We start from the raw sequence: 21,179 nt of genomic DNA, 5'->3' as shown, positions 1-21,179 counted from the left end.
GCTGGTCTCTCTGCCGAGTTATTGTGGTGAGAGTATTGTGCAACTGGTCTCTGTCTTTAGTTTTGGTTGTGAGACTATTCTGTAGCTGGTTTTTCTCTGCGGTCCTGGTATTTAGACTATTCTGTAACTGGTTTCTCTCAGCAGTCCTGGTATTTAGACTATTCTGTAGCTGGTCTCTCTCAGTGGTCCTGGTATTTAGACTATTCTGTAACTGGTTTCTCTCAGTGGTCCTGGTGTTTAGACTATTCTGTAGATGGTCTCTCTCAGTGGTCCTTGTATTTAGACTATTCTGTAGCTGGTCTCTCTCAGTGGTCCTGGTATTTAGACTATTCTGTAACTGGTTTCTCTCTGCGGTCCTGTTATTTAAACTATTCTGCAACTGCTCTCTCTCTTTGGTCCTTGAGTTAAGACTATTCTTTAATTGATCCCTTTCAGCAGTCATAACCTTTAGACTATTTTGATGCTGGTCTCTATCTTTGGTGCTTGTGGTGAGACTATCTTGTAGTTGGTCTCTCTCTGTCGTCCTGGTATTTAGGCTATTCTGTAGCTGGTCTCTCTCCTTAGTTTTTGTGTTAAGGCTATTCTGCCATTGATCTCTTTCCTGTGTTCGTGTGGTGAGAGTATTCTGCAACTTGTCTTTCTCCTTAGTTGTGGTTGTGAGAGTATTCTGTAGCTGGTCTCTCTCTTCTGTCAGGGTGTTGTAGCTGGTCTGTATCTCATCTCTCTCTTTAGTCAGGTTGTTGTTACTGTTCTGTAGCTGGTCTCTCTCTTTAGTCAGGGTGTTGTAACTTGTCTGTAGCAGGTCTTTCTCTTTTTGAAACTGGTCTCTCTCTTTAGTCAGGGTGTTGTAACTTGTCTGTAGCAGGTCTTTCTCTTTTTGAAACTGGTCTCCCTCTTTAGTCAAGTTAACCTCTCTAGGCTAGGCGGGACGAATTCGTCCCACCTACGTAACAGCCACGGCTATCCTGTGGCGCGATTTTCAAAACCTTAAAAATCCTATTACTTCAATTTCTCAAACATATGACTATTTTACAGCCATTTAAAGATAAGACTCTCGTTAATCTAACCACACTGTCCGATTTCAAAAAGGCTTTACAACGAAAGCAAAACATTAGATTATGTCAGCAGAGTACCAAGCCAGAAATATTCAGACACCCATTTTTCAAGCCAGCATATAATGTCACCAAAACCCAGAAGACAGCTAAATGCAGCACTAACCTTTGATGATCTTCATCAGATGACAACCCTAGGACATTATGTTATACAATACATGCATGTTTTGTTCAATCAAGTTCATATTTATATCAAAAACCAGCTTTTTACATTAGCAGGTGACGTTCAGAACTAGCATACCCCCCGCAAACTTCCGGGGAATTCGCTAACATTTTACTAAATTACTCACGATAAACGTTCACAAAAAGCATAACAATTATTTTAAGAATTATAGATACAGACCTCCTCTATGCACTCGATATGTCCGATTTTAAAATAGCTTTTTGGTGAAAGCACATTTTGCAATATTCTAAGTACATAGCCCAGGCATCACGGGCTCGCTATTTAGACACCCGGCAAGTTTAGCACTCACCATAATCATATTTACTATTATAAAAATTTCATTACCTTTTGTTGTCTTCGTCAGAATACACACCCAGGACAGCTACTTCAATAACAAATGTTGGTTTGGTCCAAAATAATCCATCGTTATATCCGAATAGCGGCGTTTTGTTTGTGCGTTCCAGACACTATCCGAAATAGTAAAGAAGTGTCACGCGCTTGGCGCAATTCGTGACAATAAAATTCTAAGTATTCCATTACCGTACTTCGAAGCATGTCAACCGCTGTTTAAAATCAATTTTTACGACATTTTTCTCGTAGAAAAGCGATAATATTCCGACAGGGAATCTCCTTTTCGGCAAACAGAGGAAAAAATCCCAAAGGCGGTGGCGGTCGGGGTCACGCGCATAAGCTAGTGTCTCTTGATGGGCCACTTGAGAAAGGCGATAATGTGTTTCAGCCTGGGGCTGGAATGACGACATTCTGTTTTTTCCCGGGCTCTGAGCGCCTATGGACGACGTGGGAAGTGTCACGTTAGAGCAGAGATCCTTAGTAAATGATAGAGATGGAAAAGAAGTTCAACAAATGGTCAGACAGGCCACTTCCTGTAAAGGAATCTCTCAGGTTTTGACCTGCCATTTGAGTTCTGTTATACTCACAGACACCATTCAAACAGTTTTAGAAAATTGAGGGTGTTTTCTATCCATATGTAATAAGTATATGCATATTCTAGTTACTGAGTAGGAGTGGTAACCAGATTAAATCGGGTATGTTTTTTATCCAGCCGTGTCAATGCTGCCCCCTAGCCCTAACAGGTTAAACTATTCTGCAACTGCTCTCTCTCTTTGGTCCTTGAGTTAAGACTATTCTTTAATTGATCCCTTTCAGCAGTCATAACCTTTAGACTATTTTGATGCTGGTCTCTATCTTTGGTGCTTGTGGTGAGACTATCTTGTAGTTGGTCTCTCTCTGTCGTCCTGGTATTTAGGCTATTCTGTAGCTGGTCTCTCTCAGTGGTCCTGGTATTTAGACTATTCTGTAGCTGGTCTTTCTCAGTGGTCCTGGTATTTAGACTATTCTGTAGCTGGTCTCTCTCAGTGGTCCTGGTATTTAGACTATTCTGTAGCTGGTCTCTCTGCCGAGTTATTGTGGTGAGAGTATTGTGCAACTGGTCTCTGTCTTTAGTTTTGGTTGTGAGACTATTCTGTAGCTGGTTTTTCTCTGCGGTCCTGGTATTTAGACTATTCTGTAACTGGTTTCTCTCAGCAGTCCTGGTATTTAGACTATTCTGTAGCTGGTCTCTCTCAGTGGTCCTGGTATTTAGACTATTCTGTAACTGGTTTCTCTCAGTGGTCCTGGTGTTTAGACTATTCTGTAGATGGTCTCTCTCAGTGGTCCTTGTATTTAGACTATTCTGTAGCTGGTCTCTCTCAGTGGTCCTGGTATTTAGACTATTCTGTAACTGGTTTCTCTCTGCGGTCCTGTTATTTAAACTATTCTGCAACTGCTCTCTCTCTTTGGTCCTTGAGTTAAGACTATTCTTTAATTGATCCCTTTCAGCAGTCATAACCTTTAGACTATTTTGATGCTGGTCTCTATCTTTGGTGCTTGTGGTGAGACTATCTTGTAGTTGGTCTCTCTCTGTCGTCCTGGTATTTAGGCTATTCTGTAGCTGGTCTCTCTCCTCAGTTTTTGTGTTAAGGCTATTCTGCCATTGATCTCTTTCCTGTGTTCGTGTGGTGAGAGTATTCTGCAACTTGTCTTTCTCCTTAGTTGTGGTTGTGAGAGTATTCTGTAGCTGGTCTCTCTCTTCTGTCAGGGTGTTGTAGCTGGTCTGTATCTCATCTCTCTCTTTAGTCAGGTTGTTGTTACTGTTCTGTAGCTGGTCTCTCTCTTTAGTCAGGGTGTTGTAACTTGTCTGTAGCAGGTCTTTCTCTTTTTGAAACTGGTCTCTCTCTTTAGTCAGGGTGTTGTAACTTGTCTGTAGCAGGTCTTTCTCTTTTTGAAACTGGTCTCCCTCTTTAGTCAAGTTAACCTCTCTAGGCTAGGCGGGACGAATTCGTCCCACCTACGTAACAGCCACGGCTATCCTGTGGCGCGATTTTCAAAACCTTAAAAATCCTATTACTTCAATTTCTCAAACATATGACTATTTTACAGCCATTTAAAGATAAGACTCTCGTTAATCTAACCACACTGTCCGATTTCAAAAAGGCTTTACAACGAAAGCAAAACATTAGATTATGTCAGCAGAGTACCAAGCCAGAAATAATCAGACACCCATTTTTCAAGCCAGCATATAATGTCACCAAAACCCAGAAGACAGCTAAATGCAGCACTCACCTTTGATGATCTTCATCAGATGACAACCCTAGGACATTATGTTATACAATACATGCATGTTTTGTTCAATCAAGTTCATATTTATATCAAAAACCAGCTTTTTACATTAGCAGGTGACGTTCAGAACTAGCATACCCCCCGCAAACTTCCGGGGAATTCGCTAACATTTTACTAAATTACTCACGATAAACGTTCACAAAAAGCATAACAATTATTTTAAGAATTATAGATACAGACCTCCTCTATGCACTCGATATGTCCGATTTTAAAATAGCTTTTTGGTGAAAGCACATTTTGCAATATTCTAAGTACATAGCCCAGGCATCACGGGCTCGCTATTTAGACACCCGGCAAGTTTAGCACTCACCATAATCATATTTACTATTATAAACATTTCATTACCTTTTGTTGTCTTCGTCAGAATACACACCCAGGACAGCTACTTCAATAACAAATGTTGGTTTGGTCCAAAATAATCCATCGTTATATCCGAATAGCGGCGTTTTGTTTGTGCGTTCCAGACACTATCCGAAATAGTAAAGAAGTGTCACGCGCTTGGCGCAATTCGTGACAATAAAATTCTAAGTATTCCATTACCGTACTTCGAAGCATGTCAACCGCTGTTTAAAATCAATTTTTACAACATTTTTCTCGTAGAAAAGCGATAATATTCCGACAGGGAATCTCCTTTTCGGCAAACAGAGGAAAAAATCCCAAAGGCGGTGGCGGTCGGGGTCACGCGCATAAGCTAGTGTCTCTTGATGGGCCACTTGAGAAAGGCGATAATGTGTTTCAGCCTGGGGCTGGAATGACGACATTCTGTTTTTTCCCGGGCTCTGAGCGCCTATGGACGACGTGGGAAGTGTCACGTTAGAGCAGAGATCCTTAGTAAATGATAGAGATGGAAAAGAAGTTCAACAAATGGTCAGACAGGCCACTTCCTGTAAAGGAATCTCTCAGGTTTTGACCTGCCATTTGAGTTCTGTTATACTCACAGACACCATTCAAACAGTTTTAGAAAATTGAGGGTGTTTTCTATCCATATGTAATAAGTATATGCATATTCTAGTTACTGAGTAGGAGTGGTAACCAGATTAAATCGGGTATGTTTTTTATCCAGCCGTGTCAATGCTGCCCCCTAGCCCTAACAGGTTAAACTATTATGCAACTGCTCTCTCTCTTTGGTCCTTGAGTTAAGACTATTCTTTAATTGATCCCTTTCAGCAGTCATAACCTTTAGACTATTTTGATGCTGGTCTCTATCTTTGGTGCTTGTGGTGAGACTATCTTGTAGTTGGTCTCTCTCTGTCGTCCTGGTATTTAGGCTATTCTGTAGCTGGTCTCTCTCAGTGGTCCTGGTATTTAGACTATTCTGTAGCTGGTCTCTCTCAGTGGTCCTGGTATTTAGACTATTCTGTAGCTGGTCTCTCTCAGTGGTCCTGGTATTTAGACTATTCTGTAGCTGGTCTCTCTGCCGAGTTATTGTGGTGAGAGTATTGTGCAACTGGTCTCTGTCTTTAGTTTTGGTTGTGAGACTATTCTGTAGCTGGTTTTTCTCTGCGGTCCTGGTATTTAGACTATTCTGTAACTGGTTTCTCTCAGCAGTCCTGGTATTTAGACTATTCTGTAGCTGGTCTCTCTCAGTGGTCCTGGTATTTAGACTATTCTGTAACTGGTTTCTCTCAGTGGTCCTGGTGTTTAGACTATTCTGTAGATGGTCTCTCTCAGTGGTCCTTGTATTTAGACTATTCTGTAGCTGGTCTCTCTCAGTGGTCCTGGTATTTAGACTATTCTGTAACTGGTTTCTCTCTGCGGTCCTGTTATTTAAACTATTCTGCAACTGCTCTCTCTCTTTGGTCCTTGAGTTAAGACTATTCTTTAATTGATCCCTTTCAGCAGTCATAACCTTTAGACTATTTTGATGCTGGTCTCTATCTTTGGTGCTTGTGGTGAGACTATCTTGTAGTTGGTCTCTCTCTGTCGTCCTGGTATTTAGGCTATTCTGTAGCTGGTCTCTCTCCTCAGTTTTTGTGTTAAGGCTATTCTGCCATTGATCTCTTTCCTGTGTTCGTGTGGTGAGAGTATTCTGCAACTTGTCTTTCTCCTTAGTTGTGGTTGTGAGAGTATTCTGTAGCTGGTCTCTCTCTTCTGTCAGGGTGTTGTAGCTGGTCTGTATCTCATCTCTCTCTTTAGTCAGGTTGTTGTTACTGTTCTGTAGCTGGTCTCTCTCTTTAGTCAGGGTGTTGTAACTTGTCTGTAGCAGGTCTTTCTCTTTTTGAAACTGGTCTCTCTCTTTAGTCAGGGTGTTGTAACTTGTCTGTAGCAGGTCTTTCTCTTTTTGAAACTGGTCTCCCTCTTTAGTCAAGTTAACCTCTCTAGGCTAGGCGGGACGAATTCGTCCCACCTACGTAACAGCCACGGCTATCCTGTGGCGCGATTTTCAAAACCTTAAAAATCCTATTACTTCAATTTCTCAAACATATGACTATTTTACAGCCATTTAAAGATAAGACTCTCGTTAATCTAACCACACTGTCCGATTTCAAAAAGGCTTTACAACGAAAGCAAAACATTAGATTATGTCAGCAGAGTACCAAGCCAGAAATAATCAGACACCCATTTTTCAAGCCAGCATATAATGTCACCAAAACCCAGAAGACAGCTAAATGCAGCACTCACCTTTGATGATCTTCATCAGATGACAACCCTAGGACATTATGTTATACAATACATGCATGTTTTGTTCAATCAAGTTCATATTTATATCAAAAACCAGCTTTTTACATTAGCATGTGACGTTCAGAACTAGCATACCCCCCGCAAACTTCCGGGGAATTCGCTAACATTTTACTAAATTACTCACGATAAACGTTCACAAAAAGCATAACAATTATTTTAAGAATTATAGATACAGACCTCCTCTATGCACTCGATATGTCCGATTTTAAAATAGCTTTTTGGTGAAAGCACATTTTGCAATATTCTAAGTACATAGCCCAGGCATCACGGGCTCGCTATTTAGACACCCGGCAAGTTTAGCACTCACCATAATCATATTTACTATTATAAAAATTTCATTACCTTTTGTTGTCTTCGTCAGAATACACACCCAGGACAGCTACTTCAATAACAAATGTTGGTTTGGTCCAAAATAATCCATCGTTATATCCGAATAGCGGCGTTTTGTTCGTGCGTTCCAGACACTATCCGAAATAGTAAAGAAGTGTCACGCGCTTGGCGCAATTCGTGACAATAAAATTCTAAGTATTCCATTACCGTACATCGAAGCATGTCAACCGCTGTTTAAAATCAATTTTTACGACATTTTTCTCGTAGAAAAGCGATAATATTCCGACAGGGAATCTCCTTTTCGGCAAACAGAGGAAAAAATCCCAAAGGCGGTGGCGGTCGGGGTCACGCGCATAAGCTAGTGTCTCTTGATGGGCCACTTGAGAAAGACGATAATGTGTTTCAGCCTGGGGCTGGAATGACGACATTCTGTTTTTTCCCGGGCTCTGAGCGCCTATGGACGACGTGGGAAGTGTCACGTTAGAGCAGAGATCCTTAGTAAATGATAGAGATGGAAAAGAAGTTCAACAAATGGTCAGACAGGCCACTTCCTGTAAAGGAATCTCTCAGGTTTTGACCTGCCATTTGAGTTCTGTTATACTCACAGACACCATTCAAACAGTTTTAGAAAATTGAGGGTGTTTTCTATCCATATGTAATAAGTATATGCATATTCTAGTTACTGAGTAGGAGTGGTAACCAGATTAAATCGGGTATGTTTTTTATCCAGCCGTGTCAATGCTGCCCCCTAGCCCTAACAGGTTAAACTATTCTGCAACTGCTCTCTCTCTTTGGTCCTTGAGTTAAGACTATTCTTTAATTGATCCCTTTCAGCAGTCATAACCTTTAGACTATTTTGATGCTGGTCTCTATCTTTGGTGCTTGTGGTGAGACTATCTTGTAGTTGGTCTCTCTCTGTCGTCCTGGTATTTAGGCTATTCTGTAGCTGGTCTCTCTCAGTGGTCCTGGTATTTAGACTATTCTGTAGCTGGTCTCTCTCAGTGGTCCTGGTATTTAGACTATTCTGTAGCTGGTCTCTCTCAGTGGTCCTGGTATTTAGACTATTCTGTAGCTGGTCTCTCTGCCGAGTTATTGTGATGAGAGTATTGTGCAACTGGTCTCTGTCTTTAGTTGTGGTTGTGAGAGTATTCTGTAGCTGGTCTCTCTCTTCTGTCAGGGTGTTGTAGCTGGTCTGTATCTCATCTCTCTCTTTAGTCAGGTTGTTGTTACTGTTCTGTAGCTGGTCTCTCTCTTTAGTCAGGGTGTTGTAACTTGTCTGTAGCAGGTCTTTCTCTTTTTGAAACTGGTCTCTCTCTTTAGTCAGGGTGTTGTAACTTGTCTGTAGCAGGTCTTTCTCTTTTTGAAACTGGTCTCCCTCTTTAGTCAAGTTAAGACAGCTGGTGGGTTGCCGATCTCCTTCTTTAGTCAGAAGGCTGTAATTGGCATGTTGGTCTCTGTTGTGTAGTGATGATCGTTGACTCCATCTGTAAAAGGGAAAGTTAATAAATTATTCAAATATGTGTAACTATCACACCGTTGACGTTTACCAAACGTTTACCTACTTACAGTACCTACTTACGTTTACCTACTTACAGTAGACAAACAGGCCTATGAGCCCAGCCAGTAGGATAACACACAGCAGCCCCAGACACACTGCAGCAACTCCAGAGGGTCTCTTCCACCACTGAAAATGTACTGAATCACAGGGAAATATCATGTAAGAGCTTTGAACTCTCTCTGGTAACATTTAAAAAAACATATATTATCCAGGATGTTAAGGAACAAAAGCTGTGAGTTTGTACTTGAATTGATACCTGAAAATGTAACACTGGGCTTGTTGGGAGACGTGTCATCATCAATATCCATGGTCTGCATTGTTGGATTCTCCACCTGTGTTTGTATAGATTGTCTCTTACATTTCTAGAACTCAAATGCTATATTTTCCTCTGTTACTTCAGCTCTAGTGTAGGTTTGTATCTGTGTCTTATGTTTTGTCAAGTCAAATACTTGAAGTGAGTTTGACTTCACTTACCCAGTACAAAGGACAAAATAGTATAGTCCCAAATGCAAACTCGACCCAAGTAGTGACCCATGTATGGTGGTCAAGCTACATCAAGCACACTTCAGTATTTGACATACATAGTTATGTACTTTTGGCCCAGTTACGGTTCACCTGCTTAGTCCCCCAGAGACACTAACATAATACATAAGAATCAGATAATAAACACTCCTCATAAAATGATGATATCTGGTTAAATAGAGAAAATAAATCTTACCACAGTCTTCGAGAGATGAAAACGGATACATCCAAATATGTTACATTGGTTTGTTAAGACGAACGAAACGAGATGTACTGAGTGAGGATGAAATGTAAGATAACATGTCCACATGTTTTTTTATAGGCTGAACTTTTTGTGTCAACATCAGCATATCCTTTCAATTATTTGGTCAAACAAGTATGAACTAATATACCACTGGATGCTGTGTTCAGATACAAGGTAACGTGGTTAAGTCAAACTCAAGTCATACTGAAGGTTCAATTTACTGAATGCTGCATGGTAGTGTTTCATTTCCCCTCTCTCTCAAGCACATAAGCTATAGGGGTCAAAGGTAAACTTTAGTTTAAAATGAATGGTTGAATGTTCAGCTACTCCAAAATTCTAAAGCTTGGAAAACTTGGAAGGCTGAATGTGGCAAGGCAAAATGTGTCTATACCTTATTTAAAGCCCTGTCAACTGCCATTTTATAATAATGTTCAGTATTCAAACTGGGTTCTGAACTTTCTAACCTTGCTCCTGTCCCGACCTACAGTAACTCAGTAACTGGTTGCTGAACCCTGTTCGGGAGGAGGGTGCTAGAATGGTTTTAGCCAACAACAGATTCACCAAACTGTCCATTACAGTCCTAGCTGGTAACGTCATAATCACTCTATATATATAAAACGCTATTGTAAGGTCTCTAGCTGACCTATTTTAGGGTCACTAGCTGGCCTAACGTAGGGTCTCTAGCTGGCCTATTGTAGTGTCACTAGCTGGCCTATTGTAGGGTCACTAGCTGGTATAATGTATGGTCCCTAGCTGGTCCATTGTAGGGTCACTAGCTGGCTTATTGTAGGATCTCTAGCTGGCCTATTGCAGTGTCACTAGCTGGCCTATTGTAGGGTCACAAGCTGGCTTATTGTAGGGTCACTAGCTGGTCTATTATAGGGTCACTAGCTGGTCTATTATAGGGTCACTAGCTGGTCTATTGTAGGGTCACATGCTGGCCTATTACAGGGTCGCAAGCTGTTCTATTGTAGGGTCACAAGCTGGTATATTGTAGGGTCATAAGCTGGCTTATTGTAGGGTCAGAAGCTGGCCTATTTTAATGGTCTCCAGCTGGCTTATTGTAGGGTCATTAGCAGGCCTATTGTAGGGTCACTAACTGGTCTGTTGTAGGGTCACTAGCTGGCCTATTGTAGTGTCACTAGCTGGCCTACTGCAGGGTCTCTGGCTGGCCTATAGTAGGGTCATTAGCTGGCCTATTATAGGGTGTCTAGCTGGCATATTGTAGGGACACTAGTTGGCCTATTGTAGGGTCACTAGCTTGCCTATTGCAGGGTCACTAGCTGGCCTATTGTGTGGTCACTAGCTGGCCTATTGTAGGGTCTCTAGCTGGCCTATTGTAGGGTCACTAGCTGGCCTATTTTTGGCTCCCTAGCTGGTCTATTGTAGGGTCACTAACTGGCCTATTGTTGGGTCACTAGCTGGCTTATTATAGGGTCACAAGCTGGCTTATTGTAGGGCCACTAGCTGGCCTATCGTAGTGGTCTCTAGCTGGACTATAGTAGAGTCATTAGCTGTCCTTTTGTGGGGTCACTAGCTGGCTTATTGTAGGGTCTCTAGCTCACCTATTGTGGCGTCACTAGCTGTACTATAGTAGAGTCATTAGCTGGCCTATTGTAGGGTCACTAGCTGGTCTATTGTAGGGTCACTAGCTTAATATAGAGTTGCTAGGAATTCTATTATAGGGTCTCTGTCAGGCCTATTGTAGGGTCACTAGCTTAATGTAGTGTTTCTAGGTAGCCTTTTGTAGAGTTGCTAGCTAGCCTATTGTAGAGTTTGCTAGCTAGCCCATTGTAGAGTATCTACGTAGCCTATTGTAGAGTTGCTAGCTAGCCTATTGTAGAGTGGCTAGCTAGCCTATTGTAGAGTAGCATATTGCCACGCCTCATAGTGCCTACTGTAGGTCAAGCTAGATCATGTGTTTTACTATGACATTGAGAGTTGAAAAGGGATTCATCTGAATATGTTATATTAGTGTATTGTTAAGACAGACATAATGAAATGTACTGATTGAGTATTAGTATGACTGGAGTAAAGTATCCTTATGTTTTTTTATCGTTAGAATGACCCCACAGTATGTGTTAACATCAGCATATCCTTTAGCTTATTTGGACAAACAATAAATAAGTATTATGTGGTTAACTTGGGCTTGGAAACAGGCAGTATGTGTTACTAAAGTTCACACTCAAACTGAAAGTGCAAGTTACAGAATGCTGCATAGAACTGTTTCATATCCGCACTCTCTCTAGCACAAAAGCTATAGGGGTAAAGATATATACTTTCGGTTACAATTAAATGACTTGTTTCTCCACTATTACAAGGCTTGGAAAATATTGAAGGCTGAATGCCATCATACCTTATTTAAAGCCCTGTCAACTGCCATTTTATAACAGTGTTCAGTGTTCAAACTTTGTTCTGAACTTTCTAACTCTTTTTGTGTCCTGACCTACATTAACCGAGTGCTTGTTGCTAACTGGGTAGCTAGCCTGATGGAGAGGCACCTGCCTGCTGAGTGCTTGTTGCTAACTGGGTAGCTAGCCTGTTTGTAGAGCCACCTGCCCTGCTGAGCAATTGTTGCTAACTGGGTAGCTAGCCTGTTGGAGAGCCACCTGCCAGCTGAGTGCTTGTTGCTAACTGGGTAGCTAGTCTGTTGGAGAGCCACCTGCCTGCTGAGTGCTTGTTGCTAACTGGGTAGTGTTAATGTTGCGACAGTTCATTTCTGGTAACAGAACAAATAGTCAGCACATAGTAACTTCTGATTTAGCTGTACTTTAATTAATGCAAACACGTGTGTGGTAAATGGGTTGTTCGTATATACGGTCTCGCTGTTTTACCTCGCAGGGCAAAACAGAGAAGAGAGCGTCACATTCTATTGTTCTCTCATTTATACCGAGAGATATTTCCCGCTCAATGCCGACCTGTCCGAGGGAGGAGGAGCGTGGTTTAAACTTGATCCTCCTATCGTCGGCGTGCAGGCTGATCCCAGCGTCGTGACGCACTTCCTGTTGCCGGTTCTAGTTCTTGTCTTCAACAGATGATTTACTCGTAGTTTATGTACTTAGCATAGCTTCCCCAGTATTATAAAGGTTATGCATATAAATAGCCAGTTCAACCCTAACAGTAGCTAGTCTGTTGGAGAGCCACCTGCCCTGTTAAGTGCTTGTTGCTAACTGGGTAGCTAGCCTGTTGGAGAGCCACCTGCCAGCTGAGTGCTTGTTGCTAACTGGGTAGCTAGTCTGTTGGAGAGCCACCTGCCCTGTTAAGTGCTTGTTGCTAACTGGGTAGCTAGCCTGTTGGAGAGCCACCAGCCCTGTTAAGTGCTTGTTGCTAACTGGGTAGCTAGCCTGTTGGAGAGCCACCTGCCCTGTTAAGTGCTTGTTGCTAACTGGGTAGCTAGCCTGTTGTAAGGCCTTGTTGGTCCTACAGTAGGTCAACCAAGATCATGTGGTTTACAAGAAACTGTATAGGACGATAAGAAGTCACATGGTACCAATGCGGAGTGTTAGGTGGATTCCTTCTTATTACCCTGACACAGCTCCTCCACTTCTCCTTTTCTCACACCAAACTTTCATATTTTCATCTTTCACTTTCCTCTCTCTCTCTCTCTCTAGTTTCTGTAGATTATTTATACGTTTGTAAATCTAAAGAAAGTGCTGCATCAGCAGACTCAAGGGCCATATTTATCAAACATCTCAGTGCAGGAGTGCTGATCTAGGATCTTTATGAACAATGTCATGTGGACAGGGATTTTTATTATATTTTATTTTATTTAACCTTTATTTAACTTGGCAAGTCAACCTCTATGGGCTAGGTGGGACGCTAGCGTGCCACCCGTGGTGCACTCCATCAACAGCAGGTGCATTTCAAGAGCGGCAAATTTGAATCCAAATAAATGTCAAAATTCAAATTTTTCAAACATACAACTATTTTACACCCTTTGAAAGATAAACATCTCCTTAATCTAACCACGTTTTACGATTTCAAAAAGGTTTTATGGCGAAAGCATACATTTAGAGTATGTTAGGACAGTACATTTACAAGAGTTGTGTGTAATGTTTTGTCAATTCAAAGACAGGGTCACCAAAACCATAAAACCAGCTAAAATGATGCACTAACCTTTTACAATCTCCATCAGATGACACTCCTAGGACATTATGTTAGACAATGCATGCATTTTTAGTTCTATCAAGTTCATATTTATATCCAAAAACAGCGTTTTACTATGGCATTGATGTTGAGGAAATCGTTTCCCTCCAATAACCGGCAGTCAAGTCAGCGTCACAAATTAAATATTTAAAATTAGAAAACATTGGTAAAATATTATATTGTCATTTAAAGAATTATAGATTTACATCTCTTGAACGCAATCAACTTGCCAGATTTAAAAATAACCTTACTGGGAAATCACACTTTGCAATAATCTGAGCACTGCGCCCAGAAAAATACGCGTTGCGATACAGACTAGACGTCATGTTGGGGAGATCTAAAATCGAAAATACTATGTAAATAATCCATTACCTTTGATTCTCTTCATCAGATGTCACTTCCAGGTATCACAGGTCCATAACGAATGTAGTTTTGTTCAAAAAAGCTCATCATTTATGTCCAAAAATCTCCGTCTTGTTAGCACATGATCTAAGCCAGCCGGACTTCTCGTCATGAACGAGGGGAAAAAATATATTTACGTTCGTTCAAACATGTCAAACGTTGTATAGCATAAATCATTAGGGCCTTTTTTAACCAGAACATGAATAATATTCAAGGTGGACGAATGCATACTCTTTTATAACGTATTGGAACGAGGGTACCCAACATGAACTCGCGCGCCAGGTGTCTAATGGGACATCATCGTTCCATGGCTCTTGTTCGGTCAGATCTCCCTCCAGAAGACTCAAAACACTTTGTAAAGGCTGGTGACATCTAGTGGAAGCAATAGGAAGTGCCAAAATATTCCTCAGCCCCTGTGTTTTTCAATGGGATAGGTTTAAAGGCAATACAACACATCAGGTATCCACTTCCTGTCAGAAAATGTCTCAGGGTTTTGCCTGCCAAATGAGTTCTGTTATACTCACAGACACCATTCAAACAGTTTTAGAAAATTTAGGGTGTTTTCTATCCATATGTAATAAGTATATGCATATTCTAGTTACTGGGTAGGAGTGGTAACCAGATTAAATCGGGTATGTTTTTTTATCCAGCCGTGTCAATACTGCCCCCTAGCCCTAACAGGTTTTAAGAACGCATTCTTATTTACAATGATGGCCTATCAAAAGGAAAAAGGCCTCCTGTGGGGACGGGGGCCTGGGATTAAACATTTAAAATACAATATAAATATAGGACAAAACACACATCACAACAAGAGAGACAACACTACATAAAGAGAAACCTAAGACAACAACATAGCAAGGCAGCAACACATGACAACACAGCATGCTAGCAACACAACATAACAACAACATGGTAGCAATACAACATGGTAGCAGCACAAAACATGAAACAAACATTATTGGGCACAGTCAACAGCACAAAGGGAAAGAAGGTAGAGACAATAATACATCACACAAAGCAGCCACAACTGTCAGTAAAAGTGTCCATGATTGAGTGTTTGACTGAAGAGATTGAGAAAGAACTGTCCAGTTTGAGTGTTTGTTGCAGCTCATTCCAGTCGCTAGCTGCAGCGAACTGAAAAGAAGAGCGACCCATGAATATGTGTGCTTTGGGGACCTTTAACAGAATGTGACTGGCAGAACGGGTGTTGTATGTGGAGGATGAGGGCTGCAGAGATATCTCAGATAGCGGAGAGTGAGGCCTAAGAGTCTTTTATAAATAAGCATCAACCAATGGGTCTTGCGACAGATATACAGAGATGACCAGTTTACAGAGGAGTAAAGAGTGCAGTGATGTGTCCTATTGTAACACCCTGGCCATAGAGAGGGGTTTTGTTCTTTATTTTGGTTAGGCCAAGGTGTTACATTGGGTGGGCGTTCTATGTTCCTTTTTCTATGTTTTTGTATTTCTTTGTTTTGGGCCGTATGTGGCTCCCAATCAGGCACAGCTGAAGCTCGTTGTTGCTGATTGGGAGTCACACATAAGGAGCATGTTTTTCCTTTGGGTTTTGTGGGTAATTGTTTCTGTTCAGTGTTTCACCTGACAGAACTGTTGGCTGTCAGTTTCTTATTATGTATTTGTATAGTGTTCCATTTTATAATTAAATATGATGAACACTAACTCCGCTGCGTTTTGGTCCACTCTCTCTTCAGACAGCCCTTACAGAATCCCCCACCAAGAAATGGACCAAGCAGCGGAGGAAGGAGAAGAGCTATCGGGACTCATGGACGTTGAAAGAAGTGGAGAGAAGCTATCTGTAGTCGTGGACTTGGGAGGAAATCCTGGACGGTAAAGGACCTTGGGCTCAGGCTGGGGATTATCGCCGCCCGCAATGGGAGATCGAGGCGGCGAGAGCTGAGAGGCGCTGGTAGGAAGAGAGGGAGCGCAACGGACACGGGAGGCAGCCCCAAAACATTTTTTTGGGGGGGCACACGGGGAGATTGGCGGAGTCAGGTGGTAGACCTGAGCCAACTCCTCGTGCTTACAGGAGGCAGCGCAGTACTGGTCAGGCACCGTGTTATGCGGTAAAGCGCACGGTGTCCCCAGTACGCGTTGATAGCCCGGAGCGCTACATGCCAGCCCCACGCAAGTGCCATGCGAGAGCAGGCATCGAGCCAGGACGGGTTGTGCCAGCTAAGCACACCTGGTCTCCAGTGCGCCTCCTCGGTCCAGGTTATCCTGCACCGGCGTTGTGCACTGGGTCTCCGGGGCGCTGGGAGGGTCCAGTTCGCCCAATGCCTGCTCTCCGCCCGTGCCGGGCCAAAGTGGGCATTCAGCCTGGAGTAAGCATGTCGAGCGTCCGTACCAGAACTCCCGTGCTCCCCCACAGCCCGGTTTATCCTGTGCCTCCTCCTCGGACCAGGCCTCCAGTGGGTCTCCCCATCCTCGTCCGTCCTGTGCCTCCTCCTATGTCCAGGCCTCCAGTGGGTCTCCCCATCCTGGTCCGTCCTGTGCCTCCTCCCAGGACTAGGCCTCTAGAGTGGCCCGCTTGTCAGGAGCTGCCAGAGTGGCCCGCTTGTCAGGAGCTGCCAGAGTGGCCCGCTTGTCAGGAGCTGCCAGAGTGGCCCGCTTGTCAGGAGCTGCCATCGCCGCCCGCCAGCCGGGTGCAGCCATCGCCGCCCGCCTGTCAGGAGCTGCCAGAGTGGCCCGCTTGTCAGGAGCTGCCAGAGTGGCCCGCTTGTCAGGAGCTGCCAGAGTGGCCCGCTTGTCAGGAGCTGCCAGAGTGGCCCGCTTGTCAGGAGCTGCCAGAGTGGCCCGCTTGTCAGGAGCTGCCATCGCCGCCCGCCAGCCGGGCGCAGCCATCGCCGCCCGCCAGCCGGGCGCGGCCAGGGTCGCCTGCCAGCCAGGCGTGACAAGGGTCACCCGGCAGCCGGGCGAAGTCAGGGTCGCCCACCAGACCTTCGGCGCGGCCAGGTGCACCACCTAAGAGGGCGACGCCAAGGGTGGGGTAGAGGCCACGTCCCGCACCTGAGCCGCCGCCGTAAGAAGGCCCACCCGGACCCTCCCCTTCAGTATCAGGTTTTGCGGCCGGAGTCCGCACCTTGGGGGGGGGGGGGGGGGGGGGTACTGTAACGCCCTGGCCATAGAGAGGGGTTTTTGTTCTTTATTTTTGTTAGGCTGCGTTTTGGTCCACTCTCTCTTCAGACAGCCCTTACACCTATAAGGAGCATTGGTGGCAAATCTGATGGCCGAATGGTAAAGAACATCTAGCGCTCGTGAGCACCCTTACCTGCCGATCTATAAATTATGTCTCTGTAATCTAGCATGGGTAGGATGGTCATCTAAATCAGGGTTAGTTTGGCAGCTGGGGTGAAAGAGGAGCGATTACGATAGAGGAAACCAAGTCTAGATTTAACTTTAGCCTGCAGCTTTGATATGTGCTGAGAGAAGGGCAGTGCACCATCTAGCCATACTCACAAGTACTTGTATGAGGTGACTACCTCAAGCTCTAAACCCTCAGAGGTAGTAATAACACCTGTGGGAAGAGGGGCATTCTTCTTACCAAACCACATGGCCTTTGTTTTGGAGGTGTTCAGAACAAGGTTAAGGGAAGAGAAAGCTTGTTTGACAATAACAAAGCTTGTTGTAGAGCATTTAACACAAGATCTGGGGATGGGCCAGCTGAGTATAAGACTGTATCATCTGCATATAAATGGATGAGAGCGCTTCCTACAGCCTGAGCTATGTTGTTTATGTAAATTGAGAAGAGCATGGGGCCTAGGATTGAGCCTTGGGGTACTCCCTTGGTGACAGGCAGTGACTGGGATTGCAGATTCTTTTACTTTATACACTGCACTCCTTGAGAGAGGTAGTTAGCAAACCAGACCAAAGACCCCTCAGAGACACCAATACTCCTTAGCCAGCCCACAAGAATGGAATGGTCTATCGTATCAAAAGCTTTGGCCAAGTCAATTAAAATAGCAGCACAATATTGCTTAGAATCAAGGGCAATGGTGACATCATTGAGGACCTTTAAGGTTGCAGTGACACATCAATAACCTGAGCGTGAACCAGATTGCATACTCGAGAGAATACTGTAGACATCAAGAAAGCCAGTCAACTGAATATTGACACGTTTTTCCAACACTTTTGTTAAACATGGAAAAATAGAAATAGGCCTATAACAGTTAGGATCAGCTTGATCTCCTCCTTTAAATAAAGGATGAACTGTGGCTGCCTTCCAAGCAATGGGAACCTCTCCCAGAAAGGAGAGACGGGTTAAAAAGGGTGGAGATAGGTTTGGCGATGATAGGGGCAGCAACCTTAAAGAATAAAGGGTCTAAACCATCTGACCCAGATGTTTAAGGAGCTCCTTGATCACCTCGGACTCAGTGACTGCCTGCAGGGAGAAACTTTGTAGCGGGGCAGGGGAAAAAGCGGGAGAAGCATCGGGGATAGTCGCATTAGAAGGGGTGGGAGATGAGGAAATGTTGGACGGGCAAGGAGTCATGGCTGAGTTAAATAGGAATCCTGACAATGAAGTGGTGATTAAAGAGCTCAGCAATGTGCTTCTTGTTAGTAACAACCACATCATCAACATTAAGGGACATGGGCAGCTGTGAGGAGGAGGGTTTATTCTCCAGGTCTTTAACCGTTTTCCAGAACTTCTTGGGGTTAGACCCACAGAGAGAGAACTGCTCCTTAAAGTAACTAACTTAGGCCTTCCGGAGTGAGTGCACATATTTCTCATTTGCCTAAACGAGAGCCAGTCAGCCTGACTATGCGTGGGCCGAGCCTTTCGCCAAATGCAAATCTTACTATTATTATTATTTATTTATTTTTTTTACCCCTTTTTCGTGGTATCCAATTGGTTGTAGTTACAGTCTTGTCTCATCGCTGCAACTCCCGTACGGACTCGGGAGAGGTGAAGGTCGAGAGCCATGCGTCCTCTGAAACACAACCCAATCTAGCTGCACTGCTTCTTGACACAACGCACATCCAACCCGGAAGCCAGCCCCACCAATGTGTCCAAGGAAACACCGTACAACTGCCGAACTTAGGTTGGAGTCATTAAAACTCGTTTTTCAACCACTCCACAAATTTCTTGTTAACAAACTATAGTTTTGGCAAGTCGGTTAGGACATCTACTTTGTGCATGACACAAGTAATTTTTACAACAATTGTTTACAGGCAGATTATTTCACTCATAATTTATTGTATCACAATTCCAGTGGGTCAGAAGTTTACACTAAGTTGACTGTGCCTTTAAACAGCTTGGAAAATTCCAGAAAATTATGTCATGGCTTTAGAAGCTTCTGATAGGCTAATTGGCATCATTTGAGTCAATTGGAGTTGTACCTGTGGATGTATTTCAAGGCCTACCTTCAAACACAGTGCCTCTTTGCTTGACATCAACAGAAAATCAAAAGAAATCAGCCAAGACCTCAGGAAAAAAATTGTAGACCTCCACAAGTCTGGTTCATCCTTGGGAGCAATTTCCAAATGCCTGAAAGTACCACGTTCTGATAGGCTAATTGGCATCATTTGAGTCAATTGAAGTTGTACCTGTGGATGTATTTCAAGGCCTACCTTCAAACTCAGTGCCTCTTTGCTTGACATCATGGGAAAATCAAAAGAAATCAGCCAAGACCTCAGAAAACTGTCATTTTTGTTTTGGTTGAGAGTTATATAAACGTATGTGATTTTACCTCTGTTTCTCAAACCGAATGAGTATTAGCCAAAAAGAAAAAAAGTGTCTGTTTTGTCTTTAAGCGTTGACAGCCAGTAGACACAATTTTTATATTGAAGGAGGCAACACATTATAGTTGATCATATTGTGAGATGGAAGTTACTTTCTGTTTGTTGTGAGCAAACTTGTCCAACAAAAATATGGAGCGAGCAGTCGCACTACGCTTCGCTCCACAGGTAATATTACACTTCATTACATTACAACGGTTTGATTTGTTTGATCTGAGCAATTTTTCTTCGCTAGCTACATAGCCGTCTTTGTATCAAAGATAATTGTGTAGTTTAGAGTAATTAGAGTAATTATCGAGGTTAGCTATCTTCGTTCTCCTAACGTAGTCATCACTGCTAGCTAGCTAGTCAACACTGCTAGCTAGCCAACCAGCCAACTTCTACCGACTAGCAGCACTGTAGAAACTATTACATTACAACGGAACGACTTGATTAGTGTAGTGTTAGTGTTAGTTAGCCAGCTACATAGTTGTCTTTGCTGTCTTTGCATCTAAGATAATTGTGTAGTTTAGAGTAATTATCGAGGCTAGCTAGCCAGCCGCGACGCGACGCCAGACTTAGTCAACACACCTAGTCATCATTAACCCACTGCTAGCTAGCCAACCGTTACCGACTAGCAGCGCTGTAGATACTAATACTTTACAAAGGAACGATTTGACTATTGCAGTGTTAGCTAGCTAGCTACATAGTTGTCTTTGTCATAGCTTGATAATTGTGTAGTTTAGTAATTATCGAGGTTAGCTAGCCAGCTATTTCCATCCCCCGCGACGGCATTTTTCCAAACCCAGCCAACTATTACCGACGAGCAGCATTGTAGAAACTAAATACATTACAAAGGAACGTCTTTATTAGTGTTATGTTAGCTAGCTACAAAGTTGCTTTTGTATCATGACAAGGTGTAGTACTGAAACTATCGAGGTTACATAGCCAGCTACACGTTCAAAGTCAACAACGCAGCCACTGCTAGCTAGCCTATTCCACCAGCCAGCAGTACTGTATCATTTTCGTCATTTTAGTCAATAAGATTTTTGCAACGTAAGCTTAAACTTTCCGAACATTCGAGACGTGTAGTCCACTTGTCATTCCAATCTCCTTTGCATTAGCGTAGCCTCTTCTGTAGCTTGTCAACTATGTGTCTGTCTATCCCTGTTCTCTCCCCTCTGCACAGGCCATACAAACGCTCCACACCGCGTGGCCGCTGCCACTCTAACCTCGTGGTCCCAGCGCGCACGACCCACGTGGAGTTCCAGGTCTCCGGCAGCCTCTGGAACTGCCGGTCTGCGGCCAACAAGGCTGAGTTCATCTCAGCCTATGCTACCCCCCAGTCCCTAGACTTCCTGGCGCTGACGGAAACATGGATTACCACAGATAACACTGCTACTCCTACTGCTCTCTCCTCGTCTGCCCACGTGTTCTCGCATACCCCTAGAGCATCGAGCCAGCGGGGTGGTGGCACTGGAATCCTCATCTCTCCCAAGTGGACATTCTCTCTTTCTCCCCTGACCCATCTGTCTATCTACTCATTTGAATTCCATGCTGTCACAGTTACCAGCCCTTTCAAGCTTAACCTGTTGGGGATAGGGG

General features: G+C 43.5%; 1 long non-coding RNA gene across 1 annotated transcript; it reads right to left on the bottom strand.

The window, feature by feature from the left end:
- Positions 1-8,551: 8,551 nt before the first annotated feature.
- Positions 8,552-9,470, bottom strand: LOC106598955 (uncharacterized). The gene is made up of 3 exons (XR_006763523.2): positions 9,243-9,470; positions 8,781-8,856; positions 8,552-8,661 (listed from the first exon to the last, which is right to left on the bottom strand). It is a non-coding gene; the product is annotated as an uncharacterized LOC106598955 (long non-coding RNA).
- Positions 9,471-21,179: the final 11,709 nt, after the last annotated feature.

Source organism: Salmo salar, chromosome 04 (assembly GCF_965601325.2).
Source record: "Salmo salar chromosome 04, fSalSal1, whole genome shotgun sequence".
Classification (NCBI taxonomy): Eukaryota; Metazoa; Chordata; class Actinopteri; order Salmoniformes; family Salmonidae; genus Salmo; species Salmo salar.
This window is presented reverse-complemented; position numbering and strand designations above follow the sequence as displayed.